This window comes from Rosa rugosa, chromosome 6, assembly GCF_958449725.1.
Source record: "Rosa rugosa chromosome 6, drRosRugo1.1, whole genome shotgun sequence".
Taxonomy (NCBI): Eukaryota; Viridiplantae; Streptophyta; class Magnoliopsida; order Rosales; family Rosaceae; genus Rosa; species Rosa rugosa.
The window spans coordinates 28,693,532-28,702,847 of NC_084825.1; the positions used below are offsets into that span (position 1 = coordinate 28,693,532).

Consider the following 9,316-nt stretch of genomic DNA (forward strand, 5'->3'; position numbering starts at 1 on the left):
CAGTTTTGATCGGAGGCATTTGTAAATAGTAAATTTCTTGTGACACATTTGATTTAGAAAAGTTTTTCCACATTATCGTATTTATAAAAGTTTTTGAGTGAGGTGTTATATGTGTGGCCAGTAAGGTAGCTATCAAATGAGTTTTCTTAGTCGGCTCGGAACGTCATCTCAAGGCTGGACTAATGATTTTAGTCAGATATCAGAGTAGCGCAGTGGAAGTGTAGTGGCCCCATAATCTATTTGATTAAGAACTTATAGGTTCGTTTGAGGTCGACCTTTATATGTTTGACAACTATGGGACCTTTACGTGAACGACATTCGATTAGGAACTTAAGCACAAACAAGGAAGTGCTGTCTTGTGGTAGCTAAGGAAGTGATGTCTTTTGGAATTGTTGATTAGTAGTGACCATCTTGTGGCATGGTTATCACAATGTTGTTGGTAAATGGGTTGGATTTTCACTAAGCGACTTTTGTGAGAAGGTTATGAATGCTATAATTTTAACAGGGTGATTTGTGACGTTAATACCATGTGTTATCTGAGCTAACCATTGAAATGAATTTTCTTTTACACCGGAATTCATGTACTTGCGAGTTTATGGTGCTACATGGTTTAACAAGACAAGTGAATCGACTTTGGACGTTGATAATTTTGGATTATAGGCATGTCTTCATTGCTTTTGTAGTGGGGATCATAAGAGTTTCTGTGGTTGTTGATTTGAGGTTGCGAAAAGGAAAGCTTAATCTAAGTTTGAGTTGGTAAGTTTTGAGATTGTGGTATTTTGAATCAATTGGTGTGTTCTTTCTTTCTAACCAGCATGAAATTTCGAGGGCGAAATTTTTATAAGGAGGGGAGAATGTAACATCCCGTATCTTAATTTACCGGTTTACTAATCATAAGGACGGTAAACGACATTTACTATCACTTTTACTGTCGTTTCAGTACTTTTAGGGGGCCATAAAATATGACTTTTTGTTCGGGTCAAAATTTGAGAAAATGTTCTTCATGGAAGTTGTAGAGGACGTTAAACCGAGCGCGTGCATATGTGGTATGTAAAAATCGGAGTTCGTATACGAAAGTTATGGCCAAAATACTAAAGTTACTGTTCATAGTAAGTTTCTATAAATAGCTGAGTTACTGTGGTAAGTTTCCATTTTCGGAAACTTACCGAGCCTCTTCCTCTCCGACCTCTTCACCTTCTTCCGGCCATAACTCCCCCATCCGGCGACGGATTTTGACGTGTAAGATGTCGTTGGAAAGCTCTCTTCCTTCTCTTCATTTCTGGGTTCGTTTCGTAGCTTAATATGAACTGTGGAAGGTGCAGCAACGAGAAGAAGAGGACGGTCACTGTAGCAGTTTTAAGTCAACGCCGATATTTTCCGATTCCGGCAGTCTCCGGCCACCAAATTGGCGTCGAAGGTTCGGTTTTTGACATAGATCATTTCCCCTAACGTCTTTCATTTCAATTTGTTGTGTAGAGGTCGAATTAACAATTTCAATTTCTAGGGTTCTTGGAATTTCTGGAAAATTTTCACCGGCCAAATTGGAGCTCTTCCAGGTAAAATTGGAACTTGTTGTAGTTGAGAAAGAGGTTGGGTTTGTTGAGTAGATGGTGCTGCCAAATTTTGGTGGCCATCGGAGGTGGTTGCCGCCGGCGCGTGGGGCCCACGCGCTTCCACTGTTGGTGGCGCGTGGAGGCGTGTAGGGCAGTGTTTTAATTTCAGTTTTTAGCCCATTAAATTGTAGAATTGTTGTAGAGCTTGTATGTGAAGTTTGGTGAATTTTGGAGGGGTTTGGAATTATTTGTGAATTTCCGAAGTTTGAAGTTTTGTGATTGAATTGTGGGAAATCCGGCCGTTGGATTTCCTTCGTTTTCGTTGTGGGATATATAAATTGAGGAATTGGTGTTGTGGAAGAGATTTGGGTTGAATTTGAGAAGTAATGGAGATAGGGATTTTCGGGTTTCGTTTAGGTTCGTAATTATTTTATCGGATTGTCGTTTACGGAAATATAATTGTGTACAGGGCAATGCCGCGAGCTACGGTTAAATGAAGGAATTCGTTTGCGTGGTCGCCCAATAGTACTGTGAGTGGACTTTTGTTTTTAAGTAAATGATGCATGCATTTATTTTGAAATTATTGGTTTATTTAATTATCGTTTTATTTATCGAACATGATATTTTGTCTTGGATTATAATTTGACATTGATTTTTCATGAGTTTCGGATATGAACTTATTATGCTCGGATTTGGATTTATGAGTTGTTTTTGAGAATATGAATTGATTTTCAGAAATTGATTATAATTATTATTTGAAATTCTGATATTGTGATTTTCAATGAATTCTTTTCCGAGGTGATTTCCGAAATTTCATATTTATTTTTCATTCACCGATTTGAGATCTCCGAAAGATTTTCGAAATGAGATTTCGATGGAATTATTTCTTGTTTGTTTATCGACTTTCGGTTTTGGCATTGGGAATGCCTCGATGATGATTTTGGAATTGGTTTTGTTTCGAATCATGATGATACTCTTGGCGTGTGGGACACGTCGTTGGAAATGCATTTGCGAGAGATGGGGAAGCCTTATGTATTTTTGGATTTACTGGATTTTCGGTTATGTTTCCCTGTGCCATACTGAGGGGTGATTTTATCATGCTAGCATTGATTTTCCGCCTTTGTGGCGCGGTGATGGGATCACCGTAGCCCTTCCGCCTTTGTGGCGCAGGTTACTGTCTCTGTGACAGTAATTCTGTAGCCCAGTATCCTATCGCTACACTTAGTGGCGTAAGGGTATATTACGGGAGTTATGGGAGTTCTTTAGCCTGGGAGGCTATCACCCAAGCCTGAGTGGCTTATTCGTATGGCTATCATCTTCCCCTACTCATTATATTATTGCTGGGCTAGCGGGGTCTAGTCCGATTCCCTTAACCAGCGGGGCTGGTCTTATTTTCTTGAGTATCAGAGTTCTTTCCTATTTGCTTGGTTGTGGCTAGCGGGGCTAGTCGGTTTTCTTGAGCTGAACTAAAGTTGTGTTTTTTAAATTGTTGCATGCATCGGGATTTTTAAAGAAATAAATGTGGGAAAGTATGAAATACATTTGGTTTTAATTTGTTTATTTTTGTCCACTCACGCTAACGTGTTTTTCAATACTTTTCCCCTGGGCCCTTCGGTTTCAAATGCCCAGTTTGCAGGCGAAATTAGTTGAGGTCGGGCGTACATGGAGTCGAGGCATAGCCAACAGCATTGCTTCCGCGTACTCATTCTATTTCTGTTTTCTTTGTTACCTAGTGGATTAGTATTTCTCTGATAACCTATGGGATTAATATTGTTTTTGGGTTGAGACTGATATTTGTGAAATTGGAGTTGTGATTTGGGGAGCAGATGGCTCCAGAAGATTAAGGATGGATGATTTAGAAGTGTAAATGTTTTCCTACAGGTTTTGGGTAGCCTACTTTTAGGGGAAGTTCCGCCAAATTTTTGGTAGAATCTCTTCTAAAGTGGGCCCCGCAGGGCCACTTCGATTTCAGGGTGAAATCTGGGGCGGGTCCTGTCAATGCTAGTGTGCTTCTAGAGTTACCTTACCACAATTTGAGAAACTTCTGATGTTCTTGTGGTGGCAAAATAGGAATGCAGCATTATGGGAAGAAAAGTCTAGATTCCCAGTAGACATAGCTATCTCTACAGTAGGCTGCGTTGTGCTCCGAAAGTTTATGAGGTGAATTGGCATCCACCCATTATTGGTTGGTTCAAAGTTAACACGAATGGTGCTTGGAAGCGAGGGGAGGATCGTTCAAGTTATGGTGGTGTTTTTCGTGATTTCCATGGGGAGGTTGTCGGTGCTTTTTCATCATCCCTTGACATTCCTAGTTCCATTGCTGCGGAGGTTATGGCAGTGATCAAGGCAATCGAGCTTGCATGGGTTCGTGATTGGAAGCATATTTGGGTTGAAGTTGACTCGTCCCTAATTCTGAATTTTCTCCGCTCTCCTCAACTGGTACCTTGGCAATTACAGGTGACATGAAAAAATTGTGTGCATCGCATTTCAATGATGCAATTTCATTGTTCACATATTTTTCGTGAAGGAAACTAGGCGGCTGATGCATTGGCCAATTTTGGCGCTTCATCAGGTACGGGCTTTACTTGGTTTGATTCATCTCCAAGCTTCGTTAATCAATTTTGTTTAAGAGATAAGTTGGGTCTCCCTAGTTTTCGTTTTAGATGATTTCTTTTGTTTTGGAAGGCAGGATGTTGTCTATCATTCCTCATCTGTTGTACTTCACATCTGGGAGGTGTAGGATATGTCCTCTCCTCTTACTTGTATTTCCCTTTTTTTTTTTTAATAAATCTTTTTCCTTGCATTTGCGAGGTTTGATTAAAAAAAAAAAAAAGGCTGGTTTGAAGAGTACAAGCTGGTACATGCATCTATAGTTCCTGGTGTTCGTGTTGTATAAAGATGGACTTGTCTGGTTGGGAATACTTTTAAATGTAATATTGATGGCAGTTTTAATTATGGAACTATGAAGGGTGGAGTGGGCTGTGTATTGAGAGATCATGTTGGAACGCTCCAGGCTGCCCTTTCTCGACCTATAGACACGGCGGCATTAGCCTTTCAGGTTGAGCTTTTGGCGCTCAAGGCAACTCTTCAGTTTGTGGTTTCATTGCACCATGAACAGGTCTAGCAAGCTAGTTTGAGACAGAATGTCTGCAGCTCGTCCAGTCCATACATAGCCAGGAGGAAGATGCTTCTATCTGTGGTAATATTGTTGAAGATGTTAGAGCAATTTTTGCAAACTATCCTTTCCATTCTTTATCTCATGTCAACCGTCGGGCAAATAGTGTAGCTCACACTCTTGCTCAAACGGCTTTAGTTTCACAGTTGTCACATTTGTGGCTTTTGTATGCTCTTGAGTTTATTGGGGATGCCCTCTTAAGCGATCTTCATCACTAGTTCAATGGAACTACTTATTCAAAAAAAAAAAAAAAAAAGCTTGTGAAAGCCCCTCCTAAGATTGAATCCAAGTGGTGGAGTCAGTAACTTCTGCGTTGTTGGTTATTCCAAATAATCAACACGCCACAACTCAAATCATAGTTTGATATTTTCATTCTTTTGTACCTTGAGTTAGAGGGCCTGCCCATTTAAGCTTGGAGATCAGGTCTAAATCAGACCAAATTCAAAAATAACCGCATAATCTAGTGTGGTACAGTCGTACAGAGGAGTATAGAGGTTACCCTTCCAAGCTGCTTATTTTGATCAGACAAAAAGTCACCTACATGTCCAAACATATCATAATAGAGACGAAGCACTGCTGCATTTCAGGTCGCCCCAAACACTTGGATGCTGCATATGAGGCAATGCCAAACCAACGTCATTGAGCAATGTACGAGGACATCAGGTCCAAATTAAAGAGCAACGCCTAGTGGAGGCAACCAGATGTCACACCTTGCCAACCAACAAAGTGGCTGGGTTGAGTTTAATTAACCAACGGTCGGTCAGTCGGTCTATCTGTGTTGTTTCAAACTAGTGTCACACCAAGAAGTGAGGAGTAAAAGTATGCATGCAAATATATGAGAAAAAAAACCACAGCTGAAATAAACCTTCGAATCACCACAAGTATCTGTTGTGCGTACCATATAACAGATGCTAAAATCCTCCAACTCTTGTTTTATTTCTTCTGACATACGTAACACCAAATCCTTACCAGTTACCACAGAAAACAGAAGACTACGATTTACTCTTGGATATATATATATATATATATATATGGCCCTTCTACTAAGGGATTCCTTTTTTTAGTTTTTCTAGGGATAGGGCATTAAACCAACTTTTCTATCACATTTCGGCATCTCAACCGTTCAGCTTTTAGGTCCTAATTTGTAGATCATTTCTGCAAATTTTCAGCCAAATCGGTGATCGTTAAGGTATCAGACTTGATTAAATCAATGGACGAACCAAATCTGTCAAACTTGAACTGTTCATACTTATAATCTTAAATCGCCAAGTTGGAGAAGAAGTTAAGGCCAAGTTGGAGGAAACTAATTAATGCTAAGTATAAAGCTGCAGCTAACAAGCATCGAAGAGTTAAAGTGTTCCAAGAGGGCGATGACATGATGGTGTTTCTGAGGAATGAGAGGTTTCCTATTGGTACTTACAACAAGCTGAAGCAAAGAAAATATGGTCCTTTTAAGGTGCTGAAGAAGATCAACGACAATGCTTATGTTGTTGCACTTCCTGATTCAATGGGCATTTCTAACACCTTTAACGTTGCTGATCTCCATGAGTTTTGTGGAGATGAGGTTCTTTATCCTGAAGATAACTCGGGGTCGAGTTCTTCAGAGGTGGAGGAGACTGGTGTAGAACGGTTGGCGAAAAGGATCAAAGAACAGCTCGATCAATCAAAAGGAAAACCCAGTTTGCTGCAAATTTGGCATTCGATGTCCGAATCGTGATTGCTCTACCTTTTCAGAAAGGGAACAACGCCAGGAACAAAACTCATTGCTTTGCCATGACGTGTGGGATTTTTCAGGCTTTCGGGATCCTTTCGGGCCTCAAAACTGCGTTTTACTATTTTTCAGAATTTTCAGTTTCTAGTTTGTTTTGGATTGGTTTTGTTTTAACCGTGGGCTTTAGGGATTCATTGTTAGTCGCCCTAGGGTTTCTTTTCTCATATATAAGCAACCTTAAACGGCTGATGAACCTATCTTTTATCATATTATCAATCAAATTGAGAGTTTTTTCATTTTATCTCTTGTGGACTCCAGAATTCTTATTTTAGGTTTATTGCTTGTAAACTTAGGGTTCCTTCAGACTGCGTCACCATGTAAGTCGTCAGTTGCATATCTCCTACTAATTTGCTTCAATGGATACAGGTTCTATAGAGCACTTGTGAATCAACATACTCCTGGAATAGTACACATGCTCTGTGAATAAGTTAAGTCAGCCTTGAGATTTTTTCTTTTTTCTTTTTATGCAGCATCTCAACAAGGAAAATTTCTCCTGATTCTAGGACACTTTGGGATGCCAGAGAATGATCATTTCCTCTTACATCACTCGGAAAAACAGTACTCCAGTGTGGTCGTCTAATCTGGGAGGGTGGGGTTTGTTAGAAAATGGAGATGGATGATGCTTCGAATGAATGAGAACTTGTTAGGTTGAGGCGTGTAGTCACTGCCCTTAAGAGTAGATCTGCCCCTCGAAGACTAAGTCTAGGTGTATCAGGTTAAGGTGCCCTAACCTCCATGATACAACAACCTTGATCCTCGTATGTGTACACACACAATACTTGAATTGGTAGAACATATATACAGCTTTGAGACTTTCCTTTGATGGAACAGAGAAAAGAGACTCACAGAGACATGATATAGAGATAGCTATGTTGGGTTTTTGCACGTATAGATGATCCCATCAAGGAGGATATATATATATGGTATGTTAGCGTGAGTCATGGCGTAACGTTAGGAATGCAATATATTGTAATTATTTCGTAGTTAGTACTTACCTATTCTATGTGTGGTAGCTAGAGAATAGAGACGTAAGTCAATTATACTCCTGTAATCCCTTTTATATACCTCCAATGTGAGATGAATATATATCAGACAATTCATTCTCTCAATTTCGTTATCTTAATTTGACTTTGTCTCTTTTTTGTCTTTTTAGTCTTCTCTCAATCCGAGGAAGACAGTTGATTTAGAACCCAGTTATTTGGGGGTTAGTCTCGGTACGACGTCGTTCTCCACTTTGGCAGACGTCATCCTTTTTTCTCGATCGGCTTCGTCTTCAGTCAAAGACCGCCGTCGCTCTCCTCTTGCCCGGATCGACTACCTTCATCGCCGTCCACATCTTCGCGCACAATCATCTTCGTCGTTGGCCTCCATCTTCGCGCACGATCATCCTCGTGTTTGCTTCTGCTTCAGCCAGTTAAATTTCTCACCAGCTCCGCCGCGTTTTGCTTTGCGTAGCTCCCCAGGTCGGGCCATCCTCAACCTACCGTGGCACGGTATCACCAGTCCCGACGCCGATCAGAGTCTGATCGGAATCCATGCATCCTGACCCAAACCAGAAACTGTTTTTCCTGGCTCTGAGTTTGATTTCCACTAAGCACCGTCCAGGTTCTAAACCAAATTCCTCTTGATTCCGCTGCGTATTATTGATATATTGTTTTTGCATATTATGGGAGAAACAGGAGAAAATCAGAGTTCTAGTTCTAGAACCAATGAGGTCCAGAAGGTTGAGGTCTCTGTCAAAAGCTCAGAAGGTGGTTCTTTCGGGGGTACCAAACTCACCGGTACTAATTTCCGAACATGGAAGAAGATTATGTCTGTTTATCTCCGTGGGATACACAAGATGGGACATGTGACTGGAACCATCAAGGCTCCTAGTGAAGATGATGTGGAGGCCTATGCTAAGTGGGAAGATGATGACGGGTTTGTAATGTCAATTCTATTTAGAGCCATGACTGATGATGTGCTACAGACGGTGGAGGAATGTGAAACCGCTGAGGCAATATGGAAGACGTTGGGAGATCTCTTTACAAATGAGCCTAATTTTATATAGATTCATGAATTGATGTGCAAAGCTGCAGGAATGCAACAAAATGGGCAACCAGTGTAAGTGTTTTTTTACCAAGCTGAAGAACATATGGGCTGAAATTGATCAGAAGCGTCCTTGCAAGATCAAGAATCAGGAGGATATTGCATGGTACCAGAAAGAGAAGGAACTTGAGCGGGTTCACGCATTCTTGAGAGGACTTGATGCGAAACATAATAGTGCCAAAGGGGAGTTGCTCAGAATGACATACCCTCCTAGCTTGATCACATCCTTAATTTACATATATTCGCAAGGATGAATCTCAACAGGAAAGTCCCAAACATGCACAAGTTGAAGTTTCTAGCCTAGCCATTCAAGCACCAACAACTTTACTCCAGCAGCAGCGTTTAGTCCCACTTCATCAGCAAGGACCTTTACTAGGCTTTGTCAATCACCCTCATCCTCAGTGTTCTTATTGCAATGATGTTGGGCATGTTCGAGAGACTTGTTGGAAACTAAACCTGCACCTTAAACTTAAAAAGCAAGGTTATCATCCTACGGAAGGCAGCTGCGGTTCAGTTGGTCCAAGAACCAGACTTCTATGGCTTGACTAGACATGATCATTATACGGCAGGTGGGGCTACTCCTACGGCCTCTATAGCTGGTCATGATAAGATTGGTATGGCTTTAAAGGTTTCTAACTTTGTTGGTTCTGATACATGGATTATTGATTCTGGTGCCTCTGACCATATGACTTATGATAAATCGTATTTTACTGAATTGTCTTCCACACC

At 40.8% G+C, this 9,316-nt stretch overlaps 1 long non-coding RNA gene across 2 annotated transcripts; it reads left to right on the top strand.

Moving 5' to 3' along the window:
* Positions 1 to 1,213: 1,213 nt before the first annotated feature.
* On the top strand, positions 1,214 to 4,871 carry LOC133717622 (uncharacterized). 2 transcript variants are annotated; one of them, XR_009849837.1, is made up of 5 exons: positions 1,214 to 1,417; positions 1,505 to 1,556; positions 2,023 to 2,083; positions 3,183 to 4,125; positions 4,522 to 4,871. It is a non-coding gene; the product is annotated as an uncharacterized LOC133717622 (long non-coding RNA). The 2 variants fall into 2 exon arrangements; XR_009849836.1 differs by lacking the exon at positions 4,522 to 4,871 and having other exon boundaries at positions 3,183 to 4,508.
* Positions 4,872 to 9,316: the final 4,445 nt, after the last annotated feature.